Source organism: Haemorhous mexicanus, chromosome 10, assembly GCF_027477595.1.
Source record: "Haemorhous mexicanus isolate bHaeMex1 chromosome 10, bHaeMex1.pri, whole genome shotgun sequence".
Classification (NCBI taxonomy): domain Eukaryota; kingdom Metazoa; phylum Chordata; class Aves; order Passeriformes; family Fringillidae; genus Haemorhous; species Haemorhous mexicanus.
Genome location: NC_082350.1, coordinates 10,564,005 through 10,581,693, shown reverse-complemented (window position 1 = coordinate 10,581,693; position 17,689 = coordinate 10,564,005).

Below are 17,689 nucleotides of genomic sequence, written 5' to 3'. Positions count from 1 at the left end.
AAGTTCCATTAAAATGAAAAGTTTGAGTAAAAATAGATTTTATTCAAGTAATTTTAGAAGTACTATAACTAGACCCTTGAGGAAAAGGCAAGGGAAGAAACTTAGCTGTTTCATGCTCTAATTCCATATTCTGACCTTCATAAACTGAAGTCTAGTTCTGACATATCTTCTCAATATTTCTCTCATTCACTTGCTCACTTTGGATCAGGTGTATTAGGCCTAGCAATTTGCATGGGATCTTGAAGTACTTGTCCTCTGAAAAATCTCTCCTACACTAGAAATATTTACTGTTTCTGACAACTGCCATCTTCCACTGTGGAGAGCTGAAATTTCTATGATCTGAGGTCTCAAAAAGACTTTAACTTCTTTTTCTTGGTGGCAATAAATGAATTAGCCTTAGCAGAATAAATCAACTAATTGGATTTGTTTAGGTAACTTCTAGCTATTTAAGGAGACACTGATGAAATCCAGTACATGAAGGTGATGCATTATATCAATGTACAGAGATGTCTGTATTCATTAGGAGGTGGCAATTGTGCTGTCAAAACAGTGAACAAGTTCCTGAGCAGTTAATCCAGGATAGCATCAATGGTATGGTAGGAAGAAAAGATGAACACACAGTGAGACAACACTTCTCTTTAAATGGGGTAAAGAAAGAGATGGGGGATGAAATCTGTGTTCCACGAACTGAACTTGGAGCAGACCTGCAGCAGAGCTCCTCTGTGGGTCACTGGGGCTTGGAATCGACACCAGAGCTGGAACCAGCATCAGAGCATCATCATCCCTTGTCCAGAGCCAGTCCCCATCTGGGTCACATCTTGTGAGATGACCAAACAGGAATGTGTTGAGAATGTGGCTGTGATGATTGGGTTGGTCCATCCTGTAGCTTTTCTGCATGGGGTTCTCTGAGTACACTTGGAGTAAATCTCAACCCAAATCAATTAACTCTGAATTTAAACACAGAAAAATGGAAATAATAATCAGCATTGGCACAGAGATCACAGTGGCAGAAAACCGAGCCTAAAGATAATGAAATACTTTAAAACATATTGCTCTCCTTTACAGATTCATTTCCCTCTCCCTCTCTTTTATGACTTTTCACAGGTAATAATTTAATTTTAATTTTGAGATTGGCAAAATTTCCAATTTTCCCTTTCCACAGTTCAATGGAAAATGCTTATTTTAAATGCACATTAGAAGAGCTTGGTTCTGTGTTAAGGTATTAATTATCTTTGGTGCTCTCCACCTCCTTGTAACAAGAGAATAAGTCACTAAGGCAGCTTGCCATAGAATCAGAGACAAGGAACTACTTAATGTATAAGACAGTACTGGCACAGGAACAAGTATATGGATTGATCATAAATGCATTTAGACTGCAAATGAGAAAATATTTGTATGCATACTTGGGCACTTTTATGGGGGAAGAAAATATAATTGTCCATAAAAGTTAGATTTTTGGTTTTGTGAGAAGAATTGTGAGATGTGGTGTGTGAAGACAACTGCAAGTGGTGACCCTTGGAAGATTTGTAGATCATCTCTGGGGAACAGGCATTCCTAAAACCAACAAATGACACATTTGTGTCAAATACAAACCCCCATCTTTCACTGCCCCATTTTCCCAACCAACCTGCCCAAGACTGGAACGAGATCTGTGGCAGTCTAGCTACCATGTCATAGCAAAATGCACCATCTGTTAGCCAGGGAAAAATTATCCTGGCTTCCTATAAAATACACATAGCAATTAACTGCTACTACCTTGATTTCCACTGGGAGCTCTGCATAAGCACAGGATGCCCCCCAGGCAGTGGTGACTTATGCTCTGCAGTTTGCAGGCCTTGGGAATGCATCTGCACACAATTCATCTGTGTGAGGAGTGCTGGGTGGAGCTTTGGTCTGCATGGTAAGTTTGTGCATACAGACTTAAATATTTCAATCAGTTGTGATGCTCCTTTTTGCTACCTCTTCCATCTGTGGTGGCTGACATGCACAGGGACCCTTGACATGACAGTTTATCAAATATATAGTTCTAAGCTGACTATCAGACCTCAGAATTGTACCCAACTCTGCAGGAAATAAATGGGTGTTATAAAAGTCAATATGAATTTTACTTTGCCAATATATGGAGGAGGAGACTCTCAGGTATAGCTGTTATGCTGAGGAAGGCCTGTGAGGAAAGCATCTGGGAAAAAAAGGTATGGAAAAGGCCTCTAGAAATCAGGTAAAAACGTTCTGAGAATGGGCTCTTTGAACAGGAGGGTGCAATAGCATCTGGAGACCCTGAATTGTGCCTGGTTTGGAAGTTTGGTTTCCACAGAAAAGTAGCAACACAGGTAAACTCTTTTGAGATAACTGGGAAATTTCTGAGTGTTCTAAATAGATGATTCCCAGCTAACAGCTTGATCTGTGACACTTAACCCAGAGAAGACTGGAAAGTTGTACATCAGGCTAGAAAGAATGTGGTGAGAGAGTGGCTGTATGTATCTTTAGGTGTTTCTATATAGGAGTTTGTCAGACACGTGTTTGCTAAGTGTTAATAGACCTGTAACATACACAGAGACAGGAGAGTCCCCACCTGTTTTCTGAAATTAACCTAGTAATTGTCTCTTGACCAGTGATCACCTCTTCAAAATCTGCAGAACAGATGTCAAGTTAATTTATCTTTTCAAATCTCCAAGGAAGCTGATGGCCCTGGAGAAATGTTCAAGTTTTTGGTGGTTAGGGGTATGTCCATTTGGTTTATGTCTAAGTCCTTTCCCTGATTGTCCTGCAAAGTGCTGAGCATGCTCCCTTCAAAAAATCAGGCCCACATCTCAAAAAGTGTGCTCAAAGGAAAATACTTTTTAATGCTATGATAACAGAAGACTAAAAAAATAAAGCAGCACGCTTAGAGAATTTGCTGGAAAGAAGAAGAAATCTGGGACTCACATTTTCTTATCATTTAGAGTTTGGTCCTGTCTCTGAGGCAAAGTTCCTCCTATCCCAAAGCCCATCTTCAAGATCATCTTGTCCTTCACCCCTCAGATTCAGCTGCCTGTGTAAATGCCCTGGCCCTGATAAAGGCAGTGAGAGCAGAGGCCCTGATCTTGAGCTCAAGATGGGGAGCATTGCTGGGAGACTTGCACATGAGCTTTGCTGTTTCCCTCTGCAGAGAGCATTCCCCCACAGAGCCCTGCTGGCCTGGCTGGAGGCAAAGCTCTGCTCAAGGTCTCAGCACTGAACAGGAGAGTCTCAGATCTTCAAAGATATTGGTGAAGTTAGGGAGATGTGGCTGAAGATCTGATTTTGGTGTCTATTGCATGGCAGAAGACTTTGAAATGCTGATGTTCTTGAATTCCTGGCTAAGTAATAGCCCAGGGTGCTCTTTGTTAAGGGGCTTTCACTGGTTTTCTGCCACTGGAGAAATCACAGTGATTTTTCTGTATCCAAGGAGCCCTGACTTTGTTGCAGCTGTTGTAGAAAGGAAAAAGGATTTTATCACAGGCTGGGCCATGTGTTTGCACAGCTGGTGCTTCCTCTGACTGTTGAGATGGGATCATACCTTCAGCTTCTACTTTGGTGGAGCTGCAGAATACGGGGAAATAGTTCTGGATTTTGCATCTGTGGTGGATCTTTTGTGACCTGAAGACAGTGATTGTTTGGAGAAGTTGCTGGTAAAAATATCAGCAGTGGATCTTCATGGTAGGGAGGCAAACAAATCCTACTAATAGAAGAGCATTGCAATGTAAGTTCATTTGAAATTATGTCCTTTGTTTACACCAGTCTCTTTTAAAATAAATGCTTAGCAAAAGGAGGGAAGCAGGAAGTGATGCAGTAAATGAAGCCAAGATATTTCACTTAGATAAATAGATGTTATATTTTAGGGCAGATATTGACTTAGAATTATTATGCTTCACTGACCTTGCTCCTTGATCACACAATCTGTGCTAATTGACACAAATATATTTCCTGTAAGTTAACTCAGAAAGCATTTGTCATGGCTAAGTTCATGGTAACACACAACAGTTGGTAGGACTAGCAGCCTCCCGATTTCCACTTTGATAATGCAGTGGCATTGCATGTATATTTAATAACAGAATTTTGGTTCCTATCAAAAATAAATTTAGCAGATTTATTAGTTTGAAGAAGGATGGTAAATAATTTTCTTGGACTGCTCAGTAAAAATCACTTGGAGGCGAAGTAAAAGTCTCTCCTAGCACTGATAGCAACATGAAGAATCACACATTGTTTTGAAAAAGTGCTAAAATTCCCAGAAAATTCTGTGAATCTTTGGGTGAAGCATAAAAATATCTCATATCTGTTAATCTTGTTCCCTCACTTACCCTGCTGTAGCGAACTGTCGAAGGTTATGTAAGAACAAGGCAACTTTCCTTAAAAAACCAGAACTTTCAGTGAACATGCTGGAGATCAGAGCTTGCCTACTGAATCAGCTCTTCTGTCCAGGTTTTACAGCCTGTGCTTTTTTCTTCTTATTTATTGGCTCCATGGTAAATAAAATGAAAAGAAAGCAACATCACCTCTTTTGTGCTGAGCTGTTTCATGGTCCTGCCCATTCCTGAACAGTTTGGGTTTATTTTCTGGTTGCTCCTGCACCAGCTTTGCAAATGATAGGTTTATTAAAACCAGTGGGGTAAACCTTTAGGGCAAACAGCTGAAGTGCAAATACGTTGCTACATTTTGACATCCCAAAGGTTTCTAATCACAACAGAATTGTGGTTTTTCTGGTTTAGTAGCACACCTCTGCACTGCCCGCCAGTGGGGTCAGTCAGGGGGAAAAACTGGATTTATTTGTACTGTTGCACTTGTAAAAAATCCAGTGAACTAGAAACCACCACTGTATTTCCACTTGCCTGAGTAACATTGTTCCAGAAAAGAGCAAGAGACAAGGGGACTTTTGTGTGTGTAAAATGTGGCAGGTTACTGTCATGTTTTCTTTGTAGGCATTTGCAGCGAAGATGAGCTGAGATTATCCACAAATCTCATTTCCCCTTGTCTCAGGCGATATCAAGAGCCTCCTAACAGGATTACAAGGACTTTGATCTGTCTCCTGTGCTGACTGCTGACCATGTGGCACTGCTGCATGGCAGGAGGGATAAAGGAAGCTGCTGTGCCTGGCAGAGCGTGTGCTCTGGCCTTGCTGTCTCACAGTGGTGCTTTTCCTTATCTTAGGTAACACTCCATGGGCAGAAAATTTGTCAGCTGACCTTTTTGTTGGCCAAACTCTTTCTTTCCCTATAAAAACAAATTTCAATAATTTCTCTTAAAGGACACCAAGCTTGTCTTCCAGAGGAAACTCTCCAGCTTTAAGTATCAGTTAAGTAGTCCAGATGAAGGTGGTAAAATCTTCATCTAGCAAAAGGTGTGGCAGTTGCACTGAACATCCTCTGGAACAACATAATACCTTTAATCCCCAGTAGATTTTGACTTGCCCCTGTAAAAATCTGATTTTCTTCTCTTCATAAAACTTTTATCAAGCTTTAGTAAGTGCCTGATAACAAAAGTGTCCTGTCACTATAGCTACACATTTTTGTCCAGACCAGAATCCATTTAGTCCCTGTAAGTGGATATGAGAAAAAGTAGAGGCAGTCTTGGAGATCCACAACAGCACATGAAAGACAACTGAGCATGTTCACTTGGAACATGGGCAAAAATAGGTGTGAGTACTTGAGAAAAGTATTAATGAATAGTAAATGTGTGAGAAATAAAAGGAAGCAAGGGGAAATTGCCTGGTGGTCATCAGTGTCTAGTATCTTGAAGTGAAATGAGGTGGAGGAATACTCTGGAGAGAATGGCCATGCAGCACAGACAGATTACCAAGCTTTAGCCAAAGCAGCCACTTGTTCTGCATCAGTACTACAGATTTGGGATGTCATGGGAAGATTCAGGCCCATGCTTGACCAGAGCACAGCCCTAGGTCCCATTTCCAGATGGAGGGAGATGATGTGGTGACTCCAAGATGTGTGTGTTGGTGCATACATATTGTAATCCTCAATCATTCTGATTGATTTTCTTCTTGTATTCTCTCAGCTAGCTCTGGGATCTGCAACAGCCCAGCCTGGGATGCTCCTGGGGGGGCCACACTGTACTCAGGTCTTGATGGTGTGACAGCCCAATGTCCCACCAGCCCCCAGCATGCTGCTTCTCCCACGAGGAGTTCTGTCTTGGGTGGGCTTGTTTGGAGCAGGTGTGGGAGAGAAGTCTAACATCCATACTAGGGATTTCTTTTGTAGAGGGGCTGTGAGCTTCAGGACTTTCTTCCATATATCTGAGCTTTCATAACTAGGAATGAGTTAGAAGATGGTTGCAGTTCTCACTTAGATCGTGCCAATAAATTAGAAGATTTTTATAAACAACAATAATATATATACCATTTCAACCTTTTTGAAAAAATAAGGCAGAAAGAATAATATCCCTTGTTTATTAAGTGTCAGTGATTTTATTTAGTTTGTACTGTTCAATAATTCTTTTAATTTTCCTTTACAATGCTGCAGAATTGTATTTTTTTTGTTGTTTTTATTCACATGACTTCTGGCCAAGGACATCAGGATGTTTCAAGACATTCATATTAAGAATATTTCTTGAACTCACCCTGTAAGTGAAGATAATTTCCAGAACTGATGTTAGATTGGTCCTATAGAAATCTTGGAGTAAAACACTTTGCAAGCAATGCAGTGGGGAGTAAAATGAGAGTTTAACAGGCCCTATATATTGATTTTAAAATTTTTCGTTGATGTAAATTAGGTAATTTTACTTTCCCCATTGAAACTTCACTACAAAAGGGGATCTGAACCTAAGGTTTTAAAAGGCCCAAAGGCCCCACTGTAAAATTTTAATTTGTGGCTGATTTCAAGGTTTTTTTTTTTTTTTTAATTTGAAGGTTTTTTTTCACTTTTTACATAAGTTCTATGCTTGACAAAATATTGCCCACATCCAAATATGTTAAATTATGGTAGTCTTGTCTTTATGTACTCGGTTGAGCCCACCATTGCTGTGGTTTTTATGCACAAACTGCAACTTTTAACTTTTAGCAGCTTAAAAATTCAGCTTTTTTCTAAAAATTAGCTCTAAATTTATCACAGAAAATCTAGCACTAAAGAGGCTGTGCTGTCACATGGACTTGGAATGCACTAAAATCCAGTATAATCTAAAAGTTTCAAGTATTATGCTCTTATCCTTCTACTTCACTGCATTTCTTGAGAAATTTAATGTGAAAAGTAGCCTTTAAGAATGTGAAAAGTTAATATTTCTGCTAAAAGGATGTTTTCTTAGGCTGTGCTGTTTTGCTCATTGTGCCATTAGCATATTAATAGCTATGTATTTTAAGAACAGTAAAATACATGTCTCTGTATGGTACAAGATAATGTGAGGAATTAAAAACAGTGGATTCTCTGTCTTCCTAGCTCTAGGTAGCTGTAGCATGTGACCTAATTTTTGGTCCATGGCTATAAAAATACCCCATCCTTAAAACATAGAGGTTACCTCAAATAACCCATCCCTACACAGAGTTATATTGCTGGCTTTCCAAATCATACAAATTACTCTGAAGTGAAAACCACAATGGAAACAGTCCAAAATCACATTCTTGGCTCAGCTCATCATACCCTATGTTATTTGCCAGTTCCCTTTTCCATGAGCTTTTAGGATCATTTACAGCAATGTTTCTGTGTGTCACATTGAACACTCAAACCAATGTTATCTTCTCCACATTCATTAATTGCTGCTCTCAAGAAGGAACAAATTACTGTAAATTAAATGGCACATATATAGCTTGAGCTTCTTTATTGTATTAAAAAGATGGCAGGTTTTATAGTGTTTATATGCTCCTTGTAGTAAACACTATAAATCAATACTTGGAAAATAAATAAGGTAATCAAAGATGGAAAACATCTTTGTAATATGCCACAAGCTGTCGTCTTGCTGCTCAGAGTTTCAGCCAATCGCTTGTGAATTTCTGGGCTGTTAAAGTGCCGTTGGGGGGTGTTCCTTGAAAAGGGATTTCAATGCAAGACAACATATAAATAATCAGCATGTTTGATCTGCACTGGGCATGTTCCAGGAGAAGGAATTTCAGGGGAAAAAAAGAGACATAATGTCCCCATGCACTTAGCACTGGGAGGTGGTGATTCTGCACTGTACTTTCTGCAGGTTATGCTGTTCTGTTTAGTGCCCCATTAAAAAGACTGATTGCTCCATGACTTGGTTAGAAGAATCTAGGCTCAGCACCCACTATTTGATAGGAGAAGCCCCCAAGGTGGACAAAAATTACTCTGTAAAGAGGAGAGGAAGGGAACATATAAAGACATACCTGAATATCAAGGAGAAACTTTCTGGTATGTTGAGAGGATCCATACTGCTTAATACACTTAGAAGAAGCTAAGGATCAGATTATGATATCCTGCTGTACCTGACACATCCCATGAGTCTTCCAACAAAGCTATTAAAATTCAGTTGGATTACAAAAAGAGGATGTTATTCTGTAAAGGTAAGTGTATTATAATCTCACTATTAAATAGTAAATCCTCTGAAGAATTTTTCCTGGAGTACTTTGGAACAGATATGTTTTTACTGTTGTTCACTATGCCTAGACAAAGTAGGGCTGAATTATAAAGACAGCTACTTCCCCCTGTAGAGGCAGACAGTATAATTCCAGATCATGAAAAATGAGGCAGCTACAGGTTTAATTCACATGTTTGAGCTCCTCTTTATTTGTGGAAGGACAGATTAGTTGGTGATTTCAGCTTTGAGCAAGTGTATCAGCTTGCAGTGCAGTTTGTTCTGAGACTGTTCCTGCTTTGGACTAATGATCCATCAGTAGCTTCATGAATGGGCTAAAACTCTGCTGGCAAGTGCTGCCATGGCTCATCCCAGGCTTACTGCAGCCTTTTGGTATCAGCCACTCCTGGATGTTTGTACTGCCACAAACATTTGGATGATGACTACTCTTCACAATTTTTTAGTCTCGTGTGAATATGGTTATTCATTCAGATGTAAAAGTTATTTTCTATTGAATTATTGATTAAAAGATTTCAGATATGTAGCCTGGAAGAAAAAAAAAAAGGCAAAAAAGTGTATGATATGAATGACCAGTTACACAGCATAAATGAAAATGGGAAAGAGTCCAAGTGAATATTTCACAAATTCTTTGCATAAAGTTTGTTCATCTACAGCCCTTTCCCATAGCCCAGTGAAGTCAACGAGAGTTTGGGGCTTTGGCTCAGGCACTTCAATTGTCTGTCCTACAATTACAATAACAAACACAGCAGTAGTCTGTTTGCAAACAGCTGGTAATTGGAAAAAGGGCTGAAGTTGTCAGCAAATGTATTTGTCAGCACTGATTTGACCAGTTGTACACATTACCTCAAATGACATTTCTTCCCTTCCATGAGGAATGTGGAGTCTGTGTCCAACGAGTTTCCTCAGTGGCTGTCATGCAGTGAGCATGGCAATCTGTGGTGTGTACCCTGTGCATGTTAAATACCCTCCAGCACTTGCTGTTTATTATACAGAATGAATAGGCTGGTTTCCAATTCATTTGTCAAAAAACAGTCCTGGTAACACAGTAGACATGTATGTGACAAGTGGATTTAGGGAGCTCTGTCCAACTTCAGATTTGCCTATTGATAACAGTTAAATGTCCCCTTTCAGCAGGAGAATGGTGACGCTTCTAGAAGAAAAATAAACCTTCATCTAAGCTATGGTTTTGTTTTGTTTGTTTTTTTTTGGGTTTTGTTTGGTTTTTGATTTTTTAGGTTAAGAAACATCCTCGTGCACGATTCTCTAAAACAAATCAAGCCTGTGTAGTAGTCACCAATGCTCACAGAGGAGTTGGTTGAATTCCTGTACTTTTTTTCCATCCTTTTTAGAGGCTCATTTATCTCCCCTGAAGTTATCTGCATTTCCAAGGGTCCCTCTGCCTGAGAACTCTGCTGAGTCCCTGGCTACAGCAGAACCTCCAGTGTGATAGCACAGACACCTCTTTTGCCTGTGTGATGTAAGTGCTGCTGTTCTTGCACTTTCTCACGTTTCCCTTTCGAGAGCCTGCAAGCTATCACATCAGTTCATGGTCATTCTCCTGTTTCCCACACTCTGTGTGTGGATACCTTCCTTTTATAATTTTTTTTTTTTTCCTAAGAAAGTAGATGAAAAACACAAACTCCAGTCATCAGTCAGATTTGTCAGCTGAGATAGGGTCATTGTTCTGGTCTGAAGTTTGTATGTTCTTTCTTATTTATGGTTTGTGGTTGGTTCACAGGTACTGAAAGCAAATGTTCATGGATGACTTGTTAATCATCTCTTGGTTTTTGTGGTTTGTTTGTTGTTTTGGGGTTTTCTCCTCCCTAGATTGCCATCTACCCCTTCCATGTTGTCTTCTGTTCTTTTTGCCTGTTTTCTGTATTCATCTCTGAGCAGGTGCCTCTACAGCCTGGACATTCTGTATTAAAAATTATTTTGGCATGCTGTTCCTTCTAAAATTGCCTATTTCTTTTTGTGGCCTACTGATAGGATGAAGGCAGGGGTCACTGGTGGGTGTGCCTCAGCCCTGGCCTCTGTGTCTCGGGCTTCTGTTACTCAGGCAGTTGTAAAATCAAATACAAACACATTCCAAATTAAATGGAAATACTATTGGTACTGTCATTGATATATGAAGAAAAAGCAAAGCATAACAGTGAATTAATTAAGTTTTTTGTGACACAGAGCAAAGAAATGGGTGGTACAAGAGCAGTTTTGTTGGAAATGATTGTTGTTTCCTGTAGCAGAGGGAAAGGCAGAGAGCAAAAAGCTCTTATTTCTCCTAATCTCAGACAGACCTAGATTTGGATTCCTTTGGTTAGATAGGAAAATAACAGGATGGAGAGAAGTTATGTATCTTGCTACTCTCCACTGCACTGATAGGGTGAAAACATACCTAATAGGCTTCATGGGAGTGAATCCCCTCCTGTATTTCATACTTATTCTACTGTCACTTCTTGACTGTAGCAGCTACCATGGTTTATTGCACATCCTCTTTGCTATAGTTCCCTTTCCCTGGCTTTTCAGATTGTGGCCATGCAGGTTGAAAGGGAATTTTCCCTTTACAGCATTCCCATAATGGATTGAATAATCTGAAAGCACTCAAAGTAGTAAATGTCCTACATTAATGTATAGGCAAGGTGTCTGTAAAAACATTACTGGTTTTGCAAGCATGAGTTTTGCAGTCATCAGGTTAATCAGCAGTTGATGAAATTAAATGGTGAAGTGCAGAAATATCAGCAATTCATTATGATGCTTAACAATTAGGAAAATAGCCCATGGGATGCATATTTGATCAGTGGATGGAATGATGGCACTGTTGATGATACACTACCAGTCTAGTGCAAGGGAATTCTGTCTCTTATGTGTCTTTTTCTTTGCCTTAACATTGTGTGTGCTTTCCTTCATGCTCTTTCCTTGTTGTTTGTAGGCTTCTCTTTGGGCTGTTAATGATGATATTTTACACGGGCAAATGTTTCATTATCTTCAGCCACCAAACTGTGATCCAGAGCACAGCCTGGCTCACCACAAACACCCTCACCAGGATCCTTAAAGGGCAAATCCTAAAGTGGGAAATGGAAAACCTGGAGTCAAAATTCTTTCATCTCCACATGTCCCATTATCACAAATGAAAGATGGTTGAATATTATTCTACCAGTTATCATTATGTCAAGGCTAGAAATACTCTATCCACAGGGAGCCAGTGGATACTATGTTTTTTAAAATATTCTATATGCATGATAAGACTTTCTTCTCTGTTGGCTTGCTAATCGTTTTGACTATTTCTTTTGAAGTAAGAAACAGATGGCAGCATTCACTGTAATAAGTGCAGAAAAACATGCCAGCCAATTAGGGATGTTTCAACTGACTGAAAACCTGAATCCTTTTCCAATATTTTGGTGATTTTTCCCTCCCTGTGTATGTCTAGAGGAAATTTTTATTTATCATTTGTTTATTAGAATAATAAAATTAGAGATTAGAGGAATCTTACATCATTAAACCTCTAGTAATGAACCTAAGAACAAAGAGCTGAAATACAATTTATGAATTCTTTTGTTTTGCAAAGGTTTTTTATCTGCCAGAAGATTAAAAAAAATACCCAAATCAAATACCCTTGTTAATATGAACCCCACCCCTCACTTGAAGGGCCAGTCTAAACTGTATCTGTATATGACTCCAAAATATTTACAATTTTTTCAAACTATGCTTCATTCAAGAAGTTAATTTTCAAATATTGTAGCATTTAAATACCTCTTTCATCAATCTTTAATGTTATGTCCCTGAAATTGTGATTCCAACAGTTCATTTAAAGCAACATTTTGCAGGCAATATACGCCCTTCTCACTTCCTCATCGGGGAAGGTTACTGTCCTCTAATTTCCTACCAAAATCAGGAAGATTAAGATATTTTAGATTCCTCAGAAAGAGATTCTTCTTTGTCTTGTGCTATGAAACTGAAATTAGAGGTCATTGCTGAAAACGCAGGTCACTACTGATCTTCTCCTTAAGTACCTGTTAATGCCTTTATTCCTTTATAGCATTCAGTATTATTTGAACTACATAAAAAAGAGCATTTTGGCTTCTAATATGTATTTTAGTCCCTGGTTATGTAGTGCTTTGATCATTTTTTCTTAGATATTTTGTAGTCCTGTCCTCACTTTTCCACTGTTTCACTTCAGGAGCAAAACTATGCAGATTTCAGTGCTTCAGGATTTTCAGTCTAGGTTTTTTAAAATTGTATTCTACTGCTCTGTTACAACATTTATATTCTTAAGATTATACCCTCTGAATGTCTATTATGATACCATTATGGATATTTTTGAACTAATCTTTTGGAATCACTCTTCTTCAATGACTTCTCAATTGTAGTCAATGAGCTTCTAAGGATGTGACTTAAAGCAAAACTGGTGCCACTTACTAGGGTCGATTTAGCCTATGAAAGATGAAATTCTGCTTCAGGCAGTAAAGCAATTTTCTAAGTAGCATATTGGCTTTTATCAGGTTTGGTCTGCTCTTCCTAAATGAAGACATTCAGGCTGTTTATGGGTGACTATGGTCACTCTGGGAAGCATTTGGTGGTAGTTAAGGGTAAAATACTGATTGTTCTTCAAAATTAGAAACAACTGGTAGCTCTGAAGTGATGATTTAAATTTCTTTTTTAAATTCTTTCAAACCACAAAGCTGTGTGTTGTTTGGTGATTGAATGCGTTTGAACTTATGGAACTTTTCATTTAATGTTGCTCTCCATTGTTTTTGGCTAGAGCCCAAGCCTCACATCTTCTAGCTGCAGGATTCCTTTCTGCAAACTCCATCTTTTGCTGAAGCCTCAGTGTAACATGAGACCATCCCTGTTTCCCAGCAGGCAGCACATTAAAGGTCTGCCTGGTGACCAGCTGCAAAGACAGGTGTTTTCTGCTCCTATTTTTCCTTCTCCCTTTATTTGGTCTTATAACTTCCTTAACACACTGTCAATTCCTGGGTGAAATGAATGATTGAAATTTATAAACTTGGAAAAAGCTCTGATTCAGACAGTGTGAAGATGGGGATTTTGGTCTAAAGTTGAGTGTTCTTAACTGCCTGTTTGCCACATTTTCTTTGGGCTGGCAAGAGGCTGAGCCAGACTGGAAATGCAGCTCATAAGGATAACTGCAGGGATCACAGGCATTGAGAATTTATCTTTCCAGGGCACTTAGCACTTAGAGCATCAAAGTGCAGATGCTGCTTGGAGCCTCAAGGTTTGGGTTTAGCACACTCATAGTCTGCACACAAACAAGTGTTTCCATGTACAAATCTGGGTGAGCCCCCAGTGCACCCCTCACTGGTATCTGTCCCACACCCATGTTGGGTCTGCCTCACTGCAGTCACAGACTGTGTGAATCACAGACTACCTCTGTAGTGCTCACAGACCTTCAAGAAGAATAAGTAAGGCCTGAGGACGATGTGCAGTGAGATCCAGTCCAAGACTCAGTCCAGTTGCCTGCCCCATTGTTGATGAACTGTAACTCTTCCTGCTTTTGCCACTATTGTACGCTCCCAATATCCTGTTAAAAATCAAATTGAAACTATAGCTGCCTCTGCCACAGTCCATTTCTCGTGCTTGCCTGTAAGGTACTGAGTACACCTCTGGTGTTCTACTAGTAACACAGAATAACACATTTTAGGAGCAGATTATTTCAGAGAACAGCAGCTGCTCTAACAACAAAGAAATGACACCTGGAATTCAAACTAATTCACAGCTTTAACTTTCTTACCAGTGAGATCAGCTCAATCCAGTAATGCTCTGTCTATCACTTAGTGTATTTCTGGGTAAGATTTAACACTCTACAGTAGTTTTTCAAAGTACTTTTAAGAAAAAAAAAATCAGTGATTTTTAAGAAAAAAATTTAAAGAAATTTTAAAGATTTTTTTAAGAAAATAATTCACTGTTCAGTCAAAATCATGGTAAGGCATCAGTAAAAGATGGAGTGAAACTTTTAAAGCAACAAGGATTTTTTTTTTTAAATTAATACTTAGATGGTGTAAACTGGGCCTGCTACAGCTAAGTAGTGCAAAGGTCTGAACTGTGATATTCTCATCAGATGACTATTTCCCACTGAGTTGAAATAACTTGTTCAGAATTCAAATGTGTCCATATTTTTCCAAGTCATATACCAAACCCCTTTGGAAAGTAGAGGTGGATCTGCTGACAGCTGTTGAGTTGATTCTTCACAGCTGCTAATTATAGCATGGCTGAGTTTGCAATAGGGCATCACACAAAATATTTGTTTTATCTGGACAAGTCTGATAATGTGGAAAGGAGTAATTATTTTCTCCCCTGCTTATAATGGTCAAGAGATACCATGAAAAAAAGCAAACCTAGTGAGGGTAAGTATCTTCTGGCATTTCTGAGGAGCTACCTAAAGACTGGGGTCCCTCAGATGATTTGCTGTCCTTTTGTAGTTCTAAGGGAACCTTGTTCTTTATTTCCTCTTAAAGAGCAGGGATACTGGATGGGCATTAAGCAACAAGTCATTCTGGTTTCAGAAGAGATTGGCTGAGCTGAAGAACTGCAGAATTTGTCTAAGTATTGGTTAACCCCATTACAGTGGGTTGTTAATTTAGTGGGATACAAAAAAATGCATGAATATGCAGAGCTTTGTTCTATGTTCCTTTCAAATCAAGGGTTTATTCCTTTGATTTTGGCCACGGCTATGGCTTGAGACTTCTTCCCCTCAGGCTTCAGGACTTAAAATTTTGATTTAGGGTCTGGAAGTATCTTGGCAATGTTGATGCTGACTTTGGGATGAGTTGCTGTACCGCAGCAGCTGTACTACAAGAGGGAAGTCACACGACCTCTCTGTGGCCATGTACTGAGGCTGGCCCACAGAAGGGTATCTTTAAGTCCCAACAACCATTCATCTTAGGCTTCATGTGCAGGAATGCTCTTGCACAGTAAGATTTCATTTTGACTCTCTTATGCTGATATGCTGTTGGTTTCAGTGAGGTTTCATCCAATAATCCTTTGCCTGTTATGTGCAGAATTCAGTTCTGCTAGACATGGAAAGATCCTAACCTGTAGGGCCTGACATACTTGACTAAAGAACAGACAGAGAGAAGGTAAAACTTTTGAGATATAGCTAATAATGTCTGCACCTTTCTTCCCCCACTGGGAAGTCCTTGAAGACAACTTGAAGCCTTGAATGGACTGGAAAATATTTGTATAAATGGATTTGCCAGAAAGCTAGAAAGCTGTTTCATAGCTTGTGACTTATGAAGCATTTGGGAAACACTACAAAATTGCAAGTTTGTAAGGCCACACTCACTATACAACACACCTTGTGAACCTCCTACCCTGCTGTGTTGAGAACTGAGAGCAATGCCAATCTTAAGGATCAATTTTCAGCCACTGCCTCCTTTTGAGCCTCTGATAGCATGAGAACATGGGCATGATCAAAAAGCAGTGGGGCTGGTATGTTCGTGTCCTCTGTAGGCACCTCCTGTGCTGCACCTACTGTAATCCTGAGTTCTGTATTGAAAAAGGCCTGGTTTTGTCACAGATGCAAAGGTATTTACAGGTAAATCAGAACAGCCTTGGCTCTGAAACACAAGGATGTTTCTTTGTGATGGAAGCCTCTAAAAAAAATTAAATAAGCAATCTTCTCTAAAGTACCATCACAGAATATATTAGCTAGCAAAGGCAGCAATGTCAGAAATAGTGACAGAAAATAGATAGCTTCTGAGAAAGTGAAATGTGTTTAAATTCTTTCAAGTAATAAGGGATTTGCTTTCAGCTCTGTGGGAAATACAAGACTTGTTAACCATCAGATATGAGCTGAAGCTACAGTAGAATCTGTTTGCATTTCTGTATTTGGATTTCAAAAAAATTCCAAAGAGTTTATAACTAGGGACTTCTATCAACTTGTTGTTAATGTGTGACACCTATATATAAGCACAGGATCAGAAATGGAACTAAAAATTAATTCAGATTCTGCAGATTGACAAGATACCATACTTCATCCAAGTTACAATATTTATTTCTGTATGTTTTAAGTAGAAGCAGCAAAGGCAAGAGAATAAAAATTTGGATAACCCTCTTTAATAGCAGGCTAAGTTAAATTGAATTAAACTTGCAGTAGGCTGGTGAATATATCCACACAGTTACTGTGGCTCAGCCAATTTGCAGTAGCTTGAATTCCTTGCATCATCTGGCATGTGTAACTTTTTTGTTTTGGGTAGCAGGAAGCTGTTGGCTGTATAAATCACAGATATCTCAATTTTCACAGACTAATGGTATTTCTGGACTCCTCTCTACAAAAGATAGAATCTTATATGCCTTCATGGAGATTTTGGTTTATAAAGATACAGCTGTAGAAGTTTCACTTATACTTTCAGCTTAAAAGGACCCAATTCTGCAAATCATGTTCTGTTAGTTCTTTTTCAAGATAGCTCATTGACATTTCTTCTTGTGTTTTTTCACACACAAAATACTACTCCAAATCTCAACCCAGTACTGCACAAAAGCTGTGCATTGAGCTGGCACCTCTTTCTTTTGAAAACATTTGTAATTTCATTATTGCACGGTAAGGAACACTGCTGCTATGAAAAACACCATCTTCTCCAAATGTAGTTCTCACCACAGCATAATAACTATAATCCCATCATCAGATTCATCATGTTTTAATTTGACCAGATATGTCAGTAGTTTAGAGGGTTTTGCACTAATAAATTTCTTTAGGTTAACGTGAAGTACCTTCAAACCATTGGAGATTTCATTGTGGAAAATGTTTTGCAAAGCTGCATATCCTAAATGGCTGCACTCCAGAGTCTGGAATTCAAATCCCATTTACCGTAAATGACTGGAAACCAGAAGATGTAGAAGTTTTTTCTAATATCCTTAAGAGAATATAGGGGAAAGGGGCTGATTTTTCAATTTCTGTGTAATGCAAATGGGTTTATTCAAGAAATTAGCTGTAAATAAAGGAAATACTTGTCAGATACTAATTGGGAAATGTGCATAATATTTGAAGGCAATACTGTGAGATTTGACATGTTCTAAGTAGTAGTAGGATATAGAGCTCATTTTGTTGCTTCTGTGTCATTTGGCAATCCCTTTCAGGTGTGATTGCAGAAGGGCTCAGTGCTGGTCTGAAACCTCAAGCTACAGAAGCCCAGTGGGAAGAGAGGAAGAGTTAAATGGATGGTGA